Here is a 22,755-nt window from a genome sequence, read left to right as displayed (position 1 = left end):
TTTCGAAAATTAAAAAAGGACAAAAAAAGGAAAAAAAAGAAAATTCACAATTAGTTTTTTTACTTTATTCCTGATCTTCCCGAACTACGCAAGATCTTATTCATGTTCCCACATGATACGTACGTAACCCGCATCAGGTTCGATCGAATGATTAAAAAAAAAAAGGAGTGACAAAAGAAACAAAAAAGAAAACAAAAAAGATAGTGTTTCTAACATGGTTGTTTTTTTTTGAAATAAAACTTAGTTAAAGGTGGATGGTTTGTTGGTTTGCAATGGCGAGTCACCAAGAATAATCCAAGATCCCTTGAAAATAAAAGCATCTTCTCAACCGAAGGAACAAGAACCACTATTGTTGATCCAACTAAGGTCACGAAAAGGCAAGTAGGCAAGTTGGTGATAAGAATAGAGGCAACTTCTACTAGTTTTGAGCAACATGACATGCTCTGCTTGGATGATCCGTGATGATAGTGAGACATGAGAATTCGCCCAAGTCCTTTGGAAAATTAAGTACTGTGAAAATTCCCATGTTGTCAATCCTGAAATCCGACAGCCAATATGGGGAACCGTTTGATCAAAAGTCAGAATTTGAGTGTAGAATCCATAGCAATAAAAATGGTCGAATACCGTTGTCACGACCCTAAATCCAGACCCGGTCGTGATGGCGCCTCTCGTGAAGACAAGGCCAGCCAACACAAACTCCCAAACTAATTAACAGATATAATAATTCATAATTAAGTATTAATAATGGTAAATCCCAAAAATAGAGTGAAACATATCGACTGCGGAAACAAACACAGCCCGTCATCGGGGTGTCACCAGTCATGAGCATCTAACATAAGTCTAAGAGTATGAAAGAGTTTATACAGTCTATTACATAACTAGAATAAGGGAAGTGAAATAGTAGAGAGAAACACTGGGCTGCAAACGCCGAGCAGCTACCTAGTGGACTCCGAATAGCCTGCTGGGAGCAATCAACCCTCACTGGCGGGACCCGAAATTCCTGAATCTGCACACAGGGTGCAAGGAGTAAAGTGAGTACTCCAACTCAGTGAGTAATAAAAATAAATGAAGACTGATCGATAAGAAAACATGTAAAACACAACAACATGCTAAAAAGAGGCAGTGTAAAACCAATACAATGCAATAAAATAGTGAAATCTTATAAAAACACCTATTTAACAGTTAAACAAGTAAATGAAAAGCAGCGAGAAAAGGTAAACACATAAAATCAGCCCCTCGGGCAATAATATGGAACAACACCAGCCCCTCGGGCTATATTACGTATCACACTGGGTATCAGCGCTCACTGGGGGTGTACAAACTCCGGGAGGGGCCCCTTACGGCCCAAGCGCAATATCAAGCCATCTTGTGGCATAATCAAATAGGCTCTCAGCCTCATATCAAGCCACATTGTGGCGTACAACTCAGGCCTTCGACCTCATAATCATAATTAGTACAACACTGCTGTGGTGTGTAGCCTGATCCCATAATAACCTCACAACATAGGCCCTCGGCCCTACTCAGTCAGAAATCTCTAAAAGCCACTCAGGCACAGTAAAATATGATGCTCAGCCCAAAATATTATTTAAGGTGTTAAAATAGAGTAAACATGGCTGAGTTATGAAAACAGTATAATATAGCATGACTGAGTACAAATATAAAATTAAAACAGTGAGGAATAGCAATAAAAATCCCCTAAAGGTCCAAACAGTTGGCACGAGGCCCAAATATGGCATTCATCCCAAAACATGATTATAGCAAATAGTTTTCAATCAATTATGCAGTAAAACAGTCATACGGGATGGACTAAGTCACAATCCCCAATGGTGCACAACCCTAGGCTCGTCATCTAGCATGTGTGTCACCTCAATATAGCACAACAATGTGAAATTCGGGCCTTCATACCTTCAGGACAACATTTACAATCATTACTCACCTCTATCCGGTCCAAACTCTAACCCGATATGCCCTTGATCTCAAATCGGCCTCCGGATGCTCCAAATCTAACCAAAATCAGTGCAAACCCATCAAAATATGCTAAGGGAACAAAGCCAACTCGAAAGAAATCAAATTACAACACAAATCCTGAAATTGGCCAAACTTGACCCCCGGGCTCACATCTCGGAATACGATAAAAATTACATCAGTAGACTCCATATCACTCCCGAGTTCATTAATGTCAAAAGCACCGAAATCCAACCACAAACGACCCCTCAAATCCTAAATTCTAGGTCTCCAATTACAAGCCCTAGTCCTTTAATATTTAGGCTTAAATTCTACAAATTCCATGATTATTTAGGTAGAAATCACATTAGGATTGAGTATTAAGTTCATAAATCTTACCTCCAAGAATTCCCCCTTGATTCCCTCTTCAATCTCCTTCAAAAAGCTTCAAAATTGCCCAAAAATAGAGGAACTTAGGCTAAAAATCGCGGAATAGGCCTTTTAAATCATTCTGCCTAGTTATTTTAATCCCGTCTTCGCGAACGAGGTCAACGCCTCGCGTTCGCGAAGCACAAACTTAACTTGACCAGAATTTCCTCTTACGGGAACGCGACCACCCCTCTCGAACGCGATGCCTTAGCAACTCAACCCTTCGCAGACGTGGCATCACCTCGCGAACGCGATGACCAACGAGATCAACCCTTTACGATCGCGGGACCTCCTTCACGAACGCGAAGGCCAACTTCAAAGCCTCCCATCCTAACCCTTAGCGAGCACGAGGGTGCACTCGCGAACGCGAAGAACAACTGTCTGCAAGATCAACAGCAAATTTTCTGCAATTTTATCCAACTTGAAATGGTCCGTTTAACCACCTGAAACGCACCCGAGGCCCTCGGGACCTCAACCAAATATGCCAACATATCCCATAACATCATTCAAACTTGTTCCAACCTTCGGAACGCTCAAAACAACATCAAAACACCAAATTTGCATCGGATTCAAGCCTAAGAATTCCAAAATCTTCCAAATTCCGCTTTCGATCAAAAAGTCTATCAAACCATGTCCGAACTTAATGCAACTCCCGGAATTTCATTCCGACCCCTATATCAAAATCTCACCTACCAACTGGAAAACACCAAAATTCCAATTTCACCAATTCAAGCCTAAATCTACTCCGTACCTCCAAAACACATTCCAATTATGCTCCTAAGTCCCAAATCACCTCCCAAAGCTATCTGAACCATCGGAACTCACATCCGAGACCTTTAAGGCATAAGTCAACATCCGGTTGACTTTTGCAACTTAAGCTTACTCAAAAGAGACTAAGTGTCTCAAACATTACCAAAACCTCTCCAAACCCGAGCCAACCAACCCGATAACATAAAATACAGCTGAACAAGGTAATAAGAAGTAGAAATGGGGGAAATGATGCGGTAACTTATGAAACGACTGGCCGGGTCATTACATCCTCCCCTCTTAAACAAATGTTCGTCCTCGAACGAGTCAAGAAACAAACCTGAAGCCTCAAATAAGTGAGGATATCTACTCCGCATCTCCCGCTCGGTCTCCTAGGTAGCCTCCTCCATAGGCCGACCTCTCCACTGCATTTTCACTGAAGCTATATCCTTTGATCTCAACTTTTGAACCTAGAGCTCTAAAATAGCCGATGGCTCCACATCATAAGTCAAATAATCATCTAACTGAACCGTGCTGAAATCTAGAACATGAGATGAATCCCCAATATACTTTCGAAGCATAGAAACATGAAATACCGGATGCACACTCGACAAGCTAGGTGGCAAAGCAAGCTCATAAGCCACCTCCCCAATCCTCTGAATCACCTCAAAAGGCCCAATGAAACAAGGACTCAATTTACCCTTTTTCCCAAATCTCATAACACCCTTCATGGGTGAAACCTTCAACAGACCCTTCTCACCAACCATGTAGGACACATCCCGAACTTCCTGTCAGCATAACTCTTCTGTCTCGACTGCGTTGTACGAAGCCTCTCCTAAATTACCTTCACCTTTTCTAAAGCATCCTGCACTAAGTTTGTGCCCAATAGCCTAGCCTCACCAGGCTCAAACCAACCAACTAGAGATCTACACCGGCTCCCATACAAAGGCTCATATGGAGCCATCTGAATACTCGACTGGTAGTTGTTGTTATATGCAAACTCTGCGAGCGGTAGAAAAGGATCCCATGACCCTCCGAAATCAATGACACAAGCACACAATATGTCGTCAAATATCTGAATAGTGCGCTCGGACTGCCCGTCAGTCTGAGGGTGAAAAGCTGTGCTCAACTCAACTTGAGTACCCAACTCTCGCTGCACAGACCTCCAAAACTGCGAAGTAAACTGAGTGCCCCTATCTGAAATGATGGAAACTGGGACACCATGCAAACGAACAATCTCCTGGATATAGATCTCTGCCAACCGCTCTGAAGAATTGGTAGTACATATAGGAATGAAGTGCACGGACTTGGTCAGCCGATCCACAATCACCCAAATAGCATCGAACTTCTTCGAAGTCCGTGGGAGCCTAACTACAAAGTCCATGGTGATCCGGTCCCACTTCCACTCTAGAATATCCATCTGCTGAAGCAAGCCACCCGGTCTCTGATGCTCATAATTCACCTGCTGAAAATTAAGACACCGAGCTACAAATCCCACAATGTCTTTCTTCATTCTCCTCCACCAATAATGCTGCCTCAGATCTTGATACATCTTCACGGCACCCAGATGAATGGAATACCGCGAGCTATGGGCTTCCTTCAGAATCAACTCCCGAAGCACATCGACATTGAGCACACATATCTGGCCTTGCATCCTCAACACCCCATCATCACCAATAGTCACATCTTTTGCATCATTGTGCTGAACTTTGTCCTTAAGGACAAGCAAATGAGGATCATCATACTGGTGCTCTCTGATGCGATCATATAAGGAAGACCGAGAAATCACACAAGCTAACACCCTACTAGGCTCCGAAATATCTAACCTCACGAACTAATTGACCAAGGCCTGAACATCAACTGCAAGAGGTCTCTCCCCAACTAGAATATATGCCAAACTCCCCATACTCACCGCCTTCCAGCTCAAAGCATCGGCCACCACATTGGCCTTTCCCGGATGGTACAAAATAGTAATCCTTTAGCAACTCCAACCATCTCTGTTGCGTCAAATTGAGATTCTTCTGCTTGAATAAGTGTCGGAGGCTACGATGATCAGTAAACACCTCACAAGACACACCATACAAGTAATGCCTCCAAATCTTCAACGCATGAACTATGGAAGCCAACTCCAAATCATGAACAAGGTAGTTCTTCTCATGGGGCTTCAATTGACGATAAGCATAAGCAATAACTCTGCCCTCTTGCATCAACACATGCCCAATACCAACTCTCGAAGCATCATAATACACAGTATATGAACATGAAGCTGATGGCAAAACTAACACTGGAGATGTGGTCAAGGCTATCTTGAGCTTCTGAAAGCTCTCTTCACACTCATCCGACCACCTGAATAGAGCACCCCTTTGAGTCAATTTGGTTAAGGGCAATGCGATAGATGAGAACCCCCGAACAAACTGGCGATAATAACCCGCCATACCAAGAAAGTTGCGAACCTCTGTGGCTGAGGACGGTCTAGGCCAACTCTGAACAACCTCTATCTTCTTCGGATCAACCTGAATACCCTCACTGGACAGCACGTGCCCCAAGAAAGACACTGAATTGAGCCTGAACTCACACTTGGAGAACTTTGTATAAAGCTTCTCCTACCTCAATCTCTGCAACACAACTCTCAAATGTTCCGCGTGCTCCTCCTGACTACGCGAATACACCAGAATATCATCAATGAAAACTATGACGAACGAGTCGAGATACGATCGGAACATGCTGTTCATCAAATGCATGAACGCTGCTGGGGAATTGGTCAGCCCAAAAGACATCACCAAGAACATATAATGACCATATCGGGTCCTGAATGCTATCTTAAGAATATTCGAGTCCCTGATTTTCAACTGGTGATAATCTGAACGGAGATCAATCTTGGAGAGCACTCTCGCTCCCTGAAGTTGGTCAAACAAATCATCGATACGAAGCAAAGGGTACTTGTTCTTGATTGTTACTTTGTTCAACTGCCTATAATCAATGCACATCCTCATCGTGCCATCCTTCTTCTTCATAAATAGAACTTGCGCACCCCAAGGCGTCACACTAGGCCGAATGAACCCCTTATCAAGGAGTTCCTGAAGGTGCTCCTTTAACTTCTTCAACTCCGCTAGTGCCATATGATATGGTGGAATAGAGATGGGATGAGTGCCCAGTACCAGGTCAATACCAAAATCAATATCCCTGTCCGATGGCATGCCCGGTAGGTCTGCAGGAAACACATCGGGAAAATCCCTCACAAATGGAACAGAATCAATACTAGGAGTCTCTCCACCGACATCTCTCACAAAGGCTAAGTAAGAAAGACAACCCTTCCCAACCATATGCTGGGCCTTCAAGAATGAAATCACCCTACTAGGAACATAATCAATCGAACCTCACCACTCAATCTGTGGCACACCCGGCATAGCCAATGTCACTGTCTTAGCATGATAGTCCAAAATAGCAGGACACGGATATAGCCAATCCATGCCCAATATAACATCGAAGTTTACCATATATAATAACAACGGATATAGCAAAATTTTGCTAAGACCCCGCAAAGCCAAGAACCTAAGATTTACTAGGAAGACCGGACCCTATGTGGGTTGCCTACGTATCCCGCCCCGAAAGATGAGAATCATGTATGCGTAGTTCCGGCAGATTTGATACGGGCGAGAATTAAAAAAAAATTAATTTATAGAAAACACATTATTTTGTTTTTTTTTCGAAAAATGATGAAACATGTAAAAAAAAATTGGATTTTCTTTTCTCTTTTTTTTTTGATTTTCTGATTTTTCAAAAAATGATAAAAAAGTGCAAAATCTTTTTTTTTTCAAGCTCTTTTTTTTCCTCAACAAAATTTTACAGAAAACATAATTGAGCCCTACTTGCTTTATCTTCACACTTCAACCTCTCTTTTTTCATTCACCCTCAATTATCATTGGTCCGCCAAATGAACCTTTTACCCTCGAAGAAATGCAACATGTAGCACATAGGATGCATCAAGATGGTCTGTTATTTTGGGTACACCTGTCCTAGACGGACCCAACCCCTGTGTTGAGTCCCCAAGGTCAAATGCACTTGATGCAACAAATGTTCCTACTAGGGATCCGACATGAGGCTATATTATTCTAGGTTTAAAAAACATAGGTTTATTTGTTCTAGACCTGGCTTGCTTAAGCGGATAGCTCGAGCCGAGGGGGGCAAGCGTACCGGGAATACAGAAGCTTCACCGGCTTTGCAACTTGTCCGAAACTCGTTCTAAAATGGGATGAGACTCTGGACGGAAGAGAAGCCACACGAAGTGCACCCTTCTCCATGATTTAGAAGACTCAGAAAGAGGGAGGGTTTCGTAGCAGTTTATATGTACAGTTCAACCATATCAAAGCGGTAAAAACAACATTTAGCATATTAAGTCCACAAAATACAGTAATATCAACAATAAAGTCAAATAAAAATTGCATTAACAAGCTCGAATTCTTGAACCCTGAACCAGAGATTCTGGGTTCGTTCTCCAGCAAGAGCTGTCACACCTCCTTTTTACCTACACCCCCGAGAGGGTATAAGGGAGTTTTTTCCAATTTAAGTGACAATCGAAACAGGATTATTTCAATTAAAGATTTAGAGTCGCCACTTGGGATAATTTTATGGTGTCCCAAGCCACCGGTTCAAACCTCGAATCGAGGAAAAGATTGACTCAGTAGTACAGTCCGCGAAAATAAAAATCCGGGTAAGGAATTCTGTTAATCCGGGAGAAGGTGTTAGGCATTCCCGAGTTTTGTGATTTTAGCACGGTCTCTTAAACTATTAAAATTGGCCTAATTATCTGATTTATTACATGTTTTAAAATTATTGAATTTTTAACATTTATAGCTGCTTTTTAATTATTTAAACCGCTTTTAGGATTTATGGAATTATTTCTTTAACAAGTTACGATTGTCGTACACTTTGATCGGGTCACGTGAAATGCACCCCTAAATTTGGGAATAACAATGTCATGGGAACCGTACCCATAGCCATGATAATCTATTAACAATCGTGCCTAAAGCAAACTATGTTGTTTATGAAGTAATTTTTTTTATAATTAGAGTAAGGCATGTCTATGGAAAGTGAAGGCGAACTAGGGAGTGTGCTATTTATTATTTACATCATTTACTAATAAAGGGACGTACTTTGACACTTTAAACCTTTGAGGATAACTTCATTGTTATTAAGATAAGTCAATGTGAAATTAATTAACAAAGAGGCTACTAAAACAAAAGTATGAGATAAATTGTTGGGATTAAGTTAAAATCTTATTCTAACATATTTTTTTTTCATATCTTTCAAAATGGATGAATCATACAGACCCAAAGCAAAAAGCAACAAAAAAAAAAGTAAAAAACAAAAGCAAAAGCAAAAGCAAAAGCTGCTATTGTTTTAGCAGCTTTTAATATTTCGGAAAAAATTCAAAGTTATTTAAAACACATCGTAAGCCACGCTACATAAATGCACCCGCGGTTCGCAACACATTTTATCTAACATTGTTGAGATTTGGATTTGGGTCACATAAATGCGCACCCGAGTTTAGGAAGGTAAATTATTAAAATAACACGCCTAAAGCAACTACGCACTTTCAAGTTTGCGAGGGCCATGGAAAATTCAACTAATGACACGCCTCGATTTCTAAAGAGTTAAAATTAATTAAGTGAGGGCCATGAGTTTTGGGATTTTATTTGGCATGACACGCCTCAGATTATTCCAAAGGGTTGCAGTCAACTTAAAGCGAACTACGGATGTTCATAATTTATTTACTCTATATTACTTATATATACGCATATCAAGAACAACGGTAAATTAAAGAGTGATTAAACAACAAAACAAGGCTATAAAATATGCTTATTATTCTTGAGCCAACAAACCTTTGTACCACAGCTCTTTGAAGATTACCCCTTGTAAAGTAAGTTATACACTTACTTCAAAGGTGATTTGTTTATCACAATGGACAAAAGATTAAAACTAGAAAAGCAATAATTTACTAACAGTGGTACTTACTATTACTTAACAAAAAGACAAAATCATTTAAAATCATTCAAACTACTACACGGTGATTTGTTTACCACAATGGACAAAAGATTAAAACTAGAAAAGCAATAATTTACTAACAGTGGTACTTACTATTACTTAACAAAAAGACAAAATCATTTAAAATCATTCAAATTACTACACACATTTAAAATCATCCAAACTGCTTACTACACACGTGATAGACTAAAACGTGAAATACTAATTTCTAATTAAATCTAAGACAAAATAACGCTTCCTCCTACATACAGAGAAATCACAACATCAACACTTTGGCCAACAAAATCAGTCCTGCTAGTCATGTTAAAATTTAGAATCTAGAACATACGCCATAATATTCAAGCCAGAAGAGTATAAATTAGATCTACACACACAATTAATAGAAGAAATGAGTAAGAGAATTGACCTTTTGTAATTTAATAAGAATCTCCAAGCCAAATCTTTAACAAAGTAGATGGGAAATGGAATAAAAATCTAGAAATTGGCGACGAAACTTCGACGGAAATTTGGACAGCGACCAGAGCTTGCGAACGGAACCTCAACCGGAAAACTTTTCCAGCCACCTCGACCAACCTTATCGCCGGCTATTGCTGCGTTTTTTTTGGTTTCATTTTGCCATATTTTGGGGGCTGAGTTTCGATGCGGTGTTTGTTTGTTTACCAATTGAAAACACAAAGAAAATGAAAACAAATGAAGTGTTGCTCAAGCTTTTTTGGAATTGGGTCCTCCGGTGCTGCTGTGTTTTTGGGGTGTTCCAGGTTTTATATCGTAACTGTGTATGTGCGCTTTTGGAGGAAGGATCTGTTGGTTTTCTGAAGAAGAAACGACAGCTTCTTTTGTTATGGCTGCTCTAAGTTCTATGGAGAAGAAGACGATGTGGGGGGGTGGGTTTGTTTTTTGTGAGAAGCTGCGCTAATTTCAGTCCCTTTTTTGTATATCAGGCGTCTTCTTCATTTTTTTGTCCTCTCTTTTCAGCTCCTCTATATAGGTAGTAGAAAATGCTCCCTTGGATTCACAAATGCCCTTTCAATAATTTTTAATTAACTCCACTTAACTTAGTTCTTTAAATTAATTAGTAGTGCATGTTTCTAAACCCTACCACTATGGGAAGCTTCCTAAATTAAGTACAAACCTCCTTTTTTATTTATTTTGTTTTTTTAAAATAAAACCTAAATTAATTCCTAACCCCAAATTATCCTAGAAATTTAAATTAATTAACCTAATAATTATTACAACTAATTAAAAACTAAATTAAAGGAAAACCAACAAAATTCAAATCTACAACAACAACAACAACAACGACCCAGTATGATCCCATAAGTGGGGTCTGGGGAGGGTAATATGTACGCAGACCTTACCCCTACCCCGAAGGATAGTAAAGGAAAACCAACAAAATTCAAATCTAAAAATTGAATAATGCAAAATAAACTATTTTTTGTGATTTTTCTATTTTTTTGTAAAGCAGATAAATTACTAACTGATTTAAAAATGCAAAATTAAATCCTAAATGCAAATGCAACATATTTTTTTGTATTTTCAAGATTATGTACAAATAAATATAAGGTACTATTTTTTGTATATTTTTATTTAAATTTATGAAAGATACGTAAGCTAAAATATTTTTTTGTAATTTTCCATTTTTATGACGAAAATAAAGTAAAGAAGTCAAAAATAGTTGAAATAGCTATATTAGGCCTACATTAAATATTTACATGCTAAAATATATAAAATCTTGGGGATGGTCAAAAATCACATGTCTACAGCTGCCCTCTTTGACTGGAAATACGAAGTGTTTTCAGACAAAGAATGACTAGACAGGATTTTTGACCCGACCCTTATTTGAGGAGACAAAAAAAACTAAGAGGAAGGAGAATGTGACCGAGCCCTGGTATCTGAGTTGCCTACATATCATTAGCTATAAAGGAATTGGGCCACGTGTAGTTCAGAGGTGAGTGAGATGATGGAGTATGCCGAGGTGGAGAGCCAGTCGAGGTGTCGTTCCGCCGAGGTTCGTGTCCGCAGTCTTGTTATTACATCAAAATCAAAAGAAATGAAAAAGACTAACTAAGCCTGTCAACTATGAGTTACAAGATTCCTATCTATAAGTCTTCTGAAGCTTGATCTTGAGTCTTGAATGGTTCTTCATGCAGACTTTAGATTTGAACCTTAGCGCTTGTTAGCTGCAGGTGCTAGTTCATTCTTCTTCAACTTTTCGGATCAAAACCGGACATGTAGTGCTTGTGACCTCAACAATGTCTTGAGAAGCTCATATCTTTCATCAACTTCGATATTTGGATTAATTTATTGCCTTTCTTTTTTTTTCTTTATTGTGACTAACTTCTGTTGATCACCTCGGACTGTTGACTCGCATTCTTAACACAGACTTCTTTTGTTGCTGACTTGAATTGTAATCTGAGATGTTTTCCCTTTCCTCCAAGTAAATGCATGACTGCTGAACTTGAATTATACTCCCATGCTCTCCAGGTGGGCTCCTGATTGCTGAAACTTGAATTGTATTCCCTTGCTCTCCAGGTGGACGCCTGATTGCTAAAACTTGAATTGTATTCCCTTTCTCTCCAGGTGGGCGCCTGACTGCTGAAACTTGATTTGTATTTCCTTGCTCTCCAAGTGGGCGCCTGATTGCTAAACCTTGAATTGTATTCCCTTGCTCTCCAGGTGGGTGCCTGATTTCAACAAAATAGACAAAAACAAAGAAAAATTTCTGCCCCAGTTTGGTAGCTGGGCACATATGTGAGTGTAAACTGAATCATGTTACCAAATATCAATAAGAACTTGAAAGCTGAAACTTGAACTGTACTCCCTTGCTCTCCAGGTGGGCGCCTGATTGCTGAAACTTGAATTGTATTCCCTTGTTCTCCAGGTGTGTGCCTAATTACTGAACTTGAACTGTATTCCCTTGCTCTCCAGGTGGGCGCCTCATTGCTGAACTTGAATTGTATTCCCTTGCTCTCCAGGTGGGCGCCTGATTGCTGAACTTGAATTGTATTCCCTTGCTCTCCAGGTGGGCGCCTGATTGCTGAACTTGAATGTATTCCCTTGCTCTCCAGGTGGGCGCCTGATTGCTGAACTTGAATTGTATTCCCTTGCTCTCCAGGTGGGCGCTTGATTGCTGAACTTGAATAGTATTCCCTTGCTCTCCAGGTGGGTGCCTGATTGCTGAACTTGAATTGTATTCCCTTGCTTTCCAGGTGGGCGCCTAACTGCTGAACTTGAACTGCTTTTCCCTGTTCTCCAAGTGGGTACCTGATTTCAACAAAAATAGACAAAACAAAGGAAATATTCTGCCCCAGTTTGGTAGCTGGGCACATATGTGAGTATTAAACTGAATCATATTACCAAATATTACTAAGAATTTGAAAGCTAAATCCCATTATCCATGAGGGTCCTGATAGCTCCTAGTTAAACGACAGTTTTAAATCTAAATTATATCTCCTAAAGGTATTGTTTTCGCTACATCTTGTTATCTAAACCGATCTTCAAACTACACCACATTATCCAGGAGGGTCCTGAAAATCAAAAGTCAAGTTTTATCTTAAGAGTGACAATTCTTTACGGCTGAATTATATTACCCTACAACAGAACTTACGCTAAATCTTGTTATCTAATGGAAATCTTAAAGCTAGGTCCCATTATTCAGGAGGGTTCTGACAACTCTAAATTAAATGACAATTTTAAATCTAAGTTATATCTTCTAAAGGTGTTACTTCCGCTAAATCTTGTTATCTAAGAGGGTCTTAAACTATTCCCCATTATCCAAGAGGGTCCTGAAAATCAAAAGTCAAGTTTTATCTTAAGAGTGACAATTCTTTACGGCTGAATTATATTACCCTACAACAGAACTTACGCTAAATCTTGTTATCTAATGGAAATCTTAAAGCTAGGTCCCATTATTTAGGAGGGTCCTGACAACTCTTAATTAAATGACAATTTTAAATCTAAGTTATATCTTCTAAAGGTGTTACTTCCGCTAAATCTTGTTATCTAAGCCGATCTTAAAACTACACCCCGTTATCCAAGAGGGTCCTGACAACTCTTAATTAAATGATAATTTAAAATCTAAGTTATATCTTCTGAAGGTATTACTTCCGCTACATCTTGTTATCTAAGACAGTATTAAAGCTACATCCCATTATCCAGAAGGGTCCTGAAAATCAAAAATCAAAAATCAAATCTTATCTTAAGAGGGACAATTTTACGGCTGGATTATACTATCCTACAACAGAACTTACGCTACATCTTGTTATCTAATGGAAATCTTAAAACTAGGTCCCATTATTCAGGAGGGTCCTGAAAAATCCTAATTGAATCCTATCTTAAACATGCAAACTTTTAAGCCAACTTATATTCCTTTGGGATACATTTATGCTAGATTTTGCTACTTATGATTGTTTCGATTTTTAAACTAGGTCATATTTTCCAGGAGGGTCCTGAGAATTTACTGTCAAACCTGTTTGGTGCCTGCCTTTCCTTGCAGTGGTTTTCTCTAAAACAAACGAAATTTTCTGCCCCTATTTCAATCAAAGAAAAATCTTGTCAGTTTAAAATATGGTGGTTGGTTTGGGGCCTTAACTTTGAGGGCTATTGCTCCTTCGCTTCTCATGATAACTGATTTCCACTCAAAGACCTTGCTTGTTCAAATGACTAACCACTTCTCTGTCACCCTTATCACAGAAAATACCTCTTCTTCATTCAAACCCAGTACCTTCTATCTGTTGCATTGCTCATGAACTGACATTTACCAAACCTTTTTGTTTCACCGAAAAATACCTTTGATTCGTCCACCCAACACCCTCCATATGTTGCATTGTGCTCTTGCATTGACATATATTGAACCTTTGTGTTTCTCATGAATTCCAAAGCACGTCAATTGCCATCCACTTAGTGCGCATGTTGTTCTTTCCTGACTTAAATCACTAGCTTGGCCTTGAGGTCTATTGCTCCTTCACCTACCATGATAACTTTGATTCATGCTTGGAATACCTCGCTTGTCACTGGTTATCCACTTTCTTTGTCACTCTTATCACAGAGAATACCTTTGATTCGTTCACCCTAACCTCCATCTGTTGCATTGTTCATGAATTGATATATACCAAACCATTGTATTTCACACGACTCCAAAGCATGTTGATTGTTACCAACTCAATGCGCTTGTTGTTCTTTCTTGACGTATGACACCTTGATGTTCTAGCCAGATCCCATTGGAAAGCTGGTGGCAAATTTTGAAGTCATTTCTCACTTGTTCTGACCAAACAGACTCAGGAAGAGGAAGTAAACAAGACAAAAGGAACATAGTAAAGGACAATGGAAAGAGATGATTCCTAACAAGAAAACTACAAAGTAGAAACCTATCGGATGTGGATACCGACTCTAATGACCTTGATATGCACCTGCGGCCTATTCTGTTAAGCAAATCTAATGTTCAGCTCTTGTTGTACCTTTTTGCCGTGAAACTGGGCTTCAATGCTCCGCTTATCCAATCTGATTCACAATCCTTATTCGATTTGTAGTGCCCGAAGGGTTTTCACCATCAAGCCTCTCTCATTTTGGTCTTTCTCTCAACTCACCGTCGCCTTATGGTGCTCGTGAAAGTTTTCACCAATAAGTCTCTCTCATTTTTTATTTCTCTCAGCTTTCATCGCCTTTCGGTACCCGTGAGGGTTTTCATCAATAAGACTCTCTCATTCTTCATTTCCCTTGTTTGGACTGGAGTGTTGCCCCTGATATGATTCACCTCTACTCGCTTGACTTGGCATCTCTTAAAGACTGATCGGAAGGTCTTTCTTTGGACCGTAATGTGGGCTTTTGAATAATGTTAGAAAGAAAGGGTATAACATGCTCAAACAATTCAAATGGGTTAAAAATTACAACTTTCGGAATCAGATTTCTTACAACAACCACAACTTCTGCCCAGTTTCTTGTTTGGGGACTTTTGGATTTTCTTTTGATGGGACCGAACCGTGAGGCTGCCTACATATCCTTTAAAGGAATCAGGTCGAATGTAGTTCATGTCATAGAAATTACTTTGTTGTTGTGATTCTTCTTTCCTTTTTCTTTCTCTTTCTCTTCTTTTCTTTTTTCTTCTTCTTTTTCTCTTTTTGTTGTTTTGTTTTTTTTTCTTTTTCTTTTTCTTCTCTTTTTTTTTCCTGTCTTCTTCTTTTTCCTTTACTTATCTTTTACGCTTGCGTTTCTAATCTTTGCTACTGATTCCGAAAGAGAGGTATGAAAGAAAATAAATAAGGCTCAAAGGGGTAACGAATGATAAAGTGTTTAGATAGCAGAACAAAATGCCTTCTGCATTCCAATCTCCAAAACATGCCAAGTGCAAACTACATAATTAAACAAACCAAGGAAAACATTTGTAACATATTTTGATTATACTAGACTTGATAACCATATCTACACATTCGCCTTCTACATCTGTTAACTACAAAGCACCATTGGACAACACCCTCACTGTCATTACCACGAACGGACCCTATCAATTTGGGCAAACCTGATGTGGCATGATGCATTTCAATTGGGTTTATTTATATTCTATCTGCCTAGTTTCACACAACTCAGGTTTGAAGTGATCTAAAAATGTCTTTGCTTATTTCCCTCAAATGTCCCTACATCTTCAACATTGTTTCATTGCTTCATGACTAAACTGACTTTCAAAACCAGGCTGAAATTTACGCGTGCATGTCATGTCACTAGAGCCAGCATAAAAAGAACTATAAGAGGAGAAGAGGACTAAACAGAAATGACTAGAAATAGCAGAAAATAGAGAATTGCATTAGACAGACAGTGAAAGATTTTGGACAACAAAAGAAGCACAATAAACTGGGGTACAACCCTTAGAACAAACCTAGATAACACTAAATGAGATACTACGACTAAAGGAACTAGACAAAATAAAAGGATAGAAGGGCTTGAGTTACAAGACAATATCCGGATTACAACCCTAAAATAATCTGGACAACAGAAATGACAACAAACTAAGCCACCAAAACTCCTTTCCGAATGACCAAGAAATGGAGTGTCTTTCCAATTACTAAGCACGGTATCTTAGCCACTGAATTCTGCATCAACCATAATAGGAACTTCATATGTCTTCATCACATTGTTCTTAACAAGTTGCTTTTGGGTTCCTTTTACCGGTTTGTTCTTAAGATCAACCTCTGATAGCGCTAAAAGCTTAGTAGCACGTGGGCCTCCGAGGCTCCCAGAAGGATTCTCATATTCCTTTTCAAAATAAATCATACCCACCATATGCGTCTCATTATGCACAGGTGATGGACTTTGGCTAGTGTCTGCTGCATCTGGACTTTGCACGACAATGTCGCCTACATCAATAAGCTTTTGAATCGCATTCTTCAGATTCCAACACTTCTCTATGTCATGCCCCGAGTCATCTGAGCAATATGCGCACCTTTAAGAAAAATCAAACTTCTTTGGAAGAGGGTTTGATATTTTTATCTGGGTCAGCTTCAACATGTCCAATTTCCTTAGCCTCTGGAATAGATTGACATATGGATCTCCCAATGGAGTGAAGGTTTTCTTCTTCTGTACCCTCTCGTTCTTAAAGACTTGATTGGGTCGAAAACCTGATCCAGGGGGTTTTCGTTAGGCTCGTGGGGGTAGATAGGCATTTTGTGGAGCTGGGTACTGGGAAAGTGATTTGCGACTTTGGGAGTTCTGTGAAGAGAAGTGGCATTGGGTAGAATCATCTGGTGCACAAAGATATCCACGGGGACGATGTCGAGGCTGGAAGTATTGATCGGGAAAGCCCATCGGATAATCTCTTCTATTTCTCTTTCTTCCACCCAAGCTTACTGGGATGTTCTGAATGTCTTTCAAACAACTCGTGATTTTGCCTTACTTGATTCCCTCTTCTACTAGCTCCCCCATTTTTAACACATCATTGAAAGGATTTCTCAAGGCCGGGATCAAATGACTGGAGTAGGTGGGTCCCTGGGCTTGCAGGAAAAACTCAACCATTTCTTCTTCACCAATCGAGGTATTGACTCGAGCAGCCTGCTCCCTCCATCTGAGCCCAAACTCTCTAAAGCTTTCCTCCGGCTTCTTTTCCATTCTAGATAGGGAGGAGCAGTCTGGGATAACACCTGATTTGTATTGAAAGTATCGAACAAAATCTTGAGCCATGTCACCCAATGTAGGCCACTTACCAACATCTTGACGAGTATGCCAGTCTAAAGCTTCCCCAGTCAAACTCTTAGTGAAATAGGCCATCAACAAGTCATTTTTCTCTCCAACACTTCTCATTTCACTGCAATAAACCATCAGGTGGACTACCGGATCTCCACACCCATCATACAAGTTAAATTTTGGCACTTTAAATCCGCGGGCAGGCGAACGTCAGGGGACACAGACAGTTCTTTGTAATCCATGCTACCCTGGTCTCCCATTCCTTGCTTGTTCTTTAAGGACTGTTCTATAATTTTCATCCTCCTGGATATCCCATCTCGCCTTTCTCTTCCTGTGAACTTTTTATTTTCAACATGAGGCTCATCCCGCGGGCCATGCTTGTATGAGTTGGGAACCTTGTGGGCAACCTCTGAGGGGTAATATTGGGCATCATGAGCTTTGAGTGGGTGTCCATTGTTGGGATAGTAGATGTGACAGGAGGACATTTTTAGGAAAAGATAGTTGGAGGACGAATGATGGAGCTACTAGGGTGGTTGGGAAAGCTGTGATAAGCGGGTGGATCTGGAGAGTATGGAGAATCATCTGGCATTGTGTCCGGAGTTTGGGTAAGGGCAGCATCTAGGAAGCTAGGTGGTGGCGGGGGTGGTGCCTCCCCAGTCATCCAAGCCTGATACATGTCCGCCATGTGTTGTCTTAACATCTTTACCTCTTCAACCAACCCTTTGTCCTGTTCAACCAACTGCTTTCGGGCACCAGTATCAACCAACTCAGTTCTGTTGTTGTCTGCCATTGCTTTTTGACTTTGTGTTGTAGAGAAGAGTTACCACTTTAAAACCCACAAACCAACCAACCTTCTGCGATGAATATAACAAAATGAAGTCATCACATTAGCGTTAGGGCATTTAACATAAGATAATCTCATTTTATGTGCAATGCACCTAGCCACAGTTATCGGTTCTAAAGGTCAGTTGGCATCATCCCAATTTGTTCATTTCAACCTCTCTTTTCTTTGCTTTTCTAGCACTTGCTTATTCATTTTCCTTCCTTTTTCCCTTCTAATTATCACTCTTTTCTTTCCTCTCATTTCTCACATCCCATAATTTCACTTTTTTTTCTTTTCTTTTTTTAATAATAAAAAAAATGATTCGATCAAACCCTATGTAGGTTGCCTACGTATCATGACCCCGCATGAATCAGATTTTTGCGTAGTTCTGGAAGATCGGGAATAAAATAACAAACTAGAGTTCCCTTTTTCTTTTCTTTTTTAATTACCTTAATGACTACTCTGATGAGCAAAGAGGAATAAAAGTAGCAAATCCCCCATTTTTTTGAATTTTTTAGGCTTAATGTTCTATAACTTATTCTAAACTCAAGCTCAACGATCAAATATTTTGTACCTTTTTTTTCTTCTTTTTGAAACAAACACTCTATGAGAAATTATTAAGGAAAAAACCCTACAAGAGAAAAATATTTTTTGATTCTTTTTTTTTAGGAAGGAAATCTAAACAATAAACCAAAGAAAAATATTTTGAATTTTCATTTGATATCCTTGAAGAAAGATTTTAAAATGAGAAAAGAAAAAGATAAAAAAAAAACTGTTTTTGGATTTCAATGTTTTAGTTACCTAAAGGAGAAATTTTAAAGATAAACAACAAATAAGGTATGTTATTTCTTCTATGTACAATGTCCTAAAGTTCTAGTAAAATTTTTATTTTCATTTTTATTGATTTCCCAAAGAAGAACCTCAAAAGATTTTTTTTGGATTTTTGGAATTAATATCTTAGAGAAAACATATGTAGAATTTAAAAGAAAAATTCTTTTTTTTTTGAATTTTTGGTCCTAATATAGTAAATGAAATATAAAAATAATTTTTATTTTAAATTCTACATATTAATTGCATAAAGGAAAAACCACCTCAAATTTTTCATTTCTACAATTAGTATTCTAAAGAAATTCCTAACGGAAATATAAAACGCAAAATCTTTTTTTTTTTGGATTTTTAATTTATTACACACCTTTTTAAATACAAAATAGAAAGTACAATAATAATAAAAAAATTCGACATTACTATACAAAACTAAAAGGTAAAAGACGACATAAAAAGAAAACAAACTCAAAACATAAAAATAAAAATAAAAAATGAAAATTCTTCTTAAACAACTCCTGAATGAGTGATCCTGCTTGGATGGTTTCGAGGTGTCTGTCATGCTCAAACTCCGGTAAGTAAATTCACGTATGTATGAGAAAACTTAAACCAACACTATGTGAAACAATAACATTCCCTATTAGACACATGCAAGACATGGTTGAGGCTATTTTGCAAAATGACTTATGTGGCCAAAAGGTGGCTAGAAGTGCAAAATTTTGCTAAGACCCGCCTAAGATTTACTAGGAAGATCGGACCCTATGTGGGTTGCCTACGTATCCCGCCCCGAAAGATGAGAATCAGGTATGCGTAGTTCGGGCAGATTGGATACGGGCGAGAATTAAAAAAAAAATTAATTTATAGAAAGCACATTATTTTGTTTTTTTTTTTCGAAAAATGATGAAACATGTAAAATCTTTTTGGATTTTCTTTTCTTTTTTTTGATTTTCTGATTTTTCGAAAAATGATAAAAAAGTGCAAAATCTTTTTTTTTTCCTTAAAAACAATGTGACAAAAAACATAATTGAGCCCTACTTGCTTTATCTTCACATTTCAACCTCTCTTTTTTCATTCACCCTCTATTATCATTGGTCCGCCAAATGACCCTTTTACCCTCGAAGAAATGCAACATGTAGCACATAGGATGCATCAAGATGGTCTGTTATTTTGGGTACACCTGTCCTAGATGGACCCAACCCCTGTGTTGAGTCCCCAAAGTCAAATGCACATGATGCAACAAATGTTCCTACTAGGGATTCGGCATGAGGCTATGTTATTCTAGGTTTAACAAGTTACGATTGTCGTACACTTGTCGTTTTGGCACACACCGCGAATCACGCTACATGAAATGCACTCGCGATTCAATACATGTTTATTTTATTATTGTTTGAAGTTATTATGATCGGGTCACATGTAATGCACCCCTGAATTTGAGAATTAGGTATCATAACTATGTCACGGGAACCGTACCCATAGCCATGATAATCTATTAACAATCGTGCCTAAAGCAAACTACGTTGTTTATGAATTATGTTTTTTATAATTAGAGAAAGGCTTGACTATGGAAAGTGAAGGCAAACTAGGGAGTGTGCTATTTATTATTTACATCATTTACTAATAAAGGGACGTACTTTGACACTTTAAACCTTTTAGGATAACTTCATTGTTATTAAGATAAGTCAATGTGAAATTAATTAACAAAGAGGCTACTAAAACAAAAGTATGAGATAAATTATTGGGATTAAATTAAAATCTTATTCTAACATATTTTTTTTCATATCTTTCAAAATGGACGAATCATACAGACCCAAAGCAAAAAGCAAAAAAAAAAGTAAAAAGCAAAAGCAAAAGCTGCTATTGTTTTAGCAGCTTTTAATATTTTGAGAAAAATTCAAAGTTAATTAAAACACATCGTAAGCCACGCTATATAAATGCACCCGAGGTTCGCAACACATTTTATCTAACATTGTTGAGATTTGGATTTGGGTCACATAAATGCACACCCGAGTTTAGGAAGGTAAATTATTAAAATAACGCGCCTAAAGCAACTACGCACTTTCAAGTTTATCAGGGCCATGGATAATTCAACTAATGGCACGCATCGATTTCTAAAGAGTTAAAATTAATTAAGTGAGGGCCATGAGTTTTGGGATTTTATTTGGCATGGCACGCCTCAGATTATTTCAAACGGTTGTACTCAACTTAAAGCGAACTACGGATGTTCATAATTTATTTACTCTATATTACTTATATATACACATATCAAGAACAACGGTAAATTAAAGAGTGATTAAACCACAAAACAAGGCTGTAAAATATGCTTATTATTCTCGAGCCAACAAACCTTTGTACCAGAGCTTTTTGAAGATTACCCCTTGTAAAGTAAGTTATACACTTCCTTCAAAGGTGATTTGTTTACCACAATAGACAAAAGATTAAAACTAGAAAAGCAATAATTTACTAACAATGGTACTTACTATTACATAACAAAAAGATAAAATCATTTAAAATCATTCAAACTACTACACGGTGATTTGTTTACCACAATGGACAAAAGATTAAAACTAGTAAAGCAATAATTTACTAACAGTGGTACTTACTATTACTTAACAAAAAGACAAAATCATTTAAAATCATTCAAACTACTACACACATTTAAAATCATCCAAACTGCTTACTACACACGTGATAGACTAAAACGTGAAATACTAATTTCCAATTAAATCTAAGACAAAATAATGCTTCCTCCTACATACAGAGAAATCGCAACATCAACACTTTTGCCAACAAAATCAGTCCTGCTAGTCATGTTAAAATTTTGAATCTAGAACATACGCCATAATATTCAAGCCAGAAGAGTATAAATTAGATCTACACATAAATTAATAGAAGAAATGAGTAAGAGAATTGACCTTTTGTAATTTAATAAGAATCTCCAAGCCAAATCTTTAAGAAAGTAGATGGGAAATGGAATAAAAATCTTGAAATTAGCGACGAAATTTCGATGGAAATTTGGACAGCGACCAGAGCTTACGAACGGAACCTCAACCGGAAAACTTTTCCAGCCACCTCAACCAACCTCATCGCCGGCTATTGCTTCGTTTTTTTTTTTGGTTTCATTTTGCCATGTTTTGGGGGTTGAGTTTCGATGCGGTGTTTGTTTGTTTACCAATTGAAAACACAAAGAAAATGAAAAAAAATGAAGATGGGGAGGGGAATCTACGACGTGTGTAACAAAGAGACGAGAGTCTCCAATTTGGGAGTGCTGCTCAAGCTTTTTTGGAATTGGGTCCTCAGGTTCTGCTGTGTTTTAGGGGGGTTCCAGGTTTTGTATCGTAACTGTGTATGTGCACTTTTGGAGAAAGGATCTGTTGGTTTTCTGAAGAAGAAGCAACAGCTTCTTTTGTTATGGCTGCTCTAAGTTCTATGGAGAAGAAGACGATGTGGGGGGGTGGTCTGTTTTTTGTGAGAAGCTGCGCTAATTTCAGTCTCTTTTTTGTATATCAGGCGTCTTCTTCATTTTTTTGTCCTCTCTTTTCAGCTCCTCTATATAGGCAGTAGAAAATGCCCCATTGGATTCACAAATGCCCTTTCAATAATTTTTAATTAACTTCACTTAACTTAGTTCTTTAAATTAATTAGTAGTGCATTTTCCTAAACCCTACCACTATGGGAAGCTTCCTAAATTAGGTACAAACCTCCTTTTTATTTATTTTGTTTTTTTAAATAAAACCTAAATTAATTCCTAACCGTAAATTATCCTAGAAAATTAAATT

The 22,755-nt window shown here is 38.3% G+C and overlaps 1 long non-coding RNA gene across 1 annotated transcript; it reads right to left on the bottom strand.

Annotated features, from left to right (window-relative positions):
* Window positions 1-785: 785 nt before the first annotated feature.
* On the bottom strand, window positions 786-22,529 carry LOC142182679 (uncharacterized). The gene is made up of 3 exons (XR_012711565.1): window positions 21,892-22,529; window positions 9,572-18,188; window positions 786-1,006 (listed from the first exon to the last, which is right to left on the bottom strand). It is a non-coding gene; the product is annotated as an uncharacterized LOC142182679 (long non-coding RNA).
* Between the last annotated feature and the right edge of the window lie 226 nt (window positions 22,530-22,755).

Source organism: Nicotiana tabacum, chromosome 7 (genome assembly GCF_000715075.1).
Source record: "Nicotiana tabacum cultivar K326 chromosome 7, ASM71507v2, whole genome shotgun sequence".
Classification (NCBI taxonomy): Eukaryota; Viridiplantae; Streptophyta; class Magnoliopsida; order Solanales; family Solanaceae; genus Nicotiana; species Nicotiana tabacum.
This window is presented reverse-complemented; position numbering and strand designations above follow the sequence as displayed.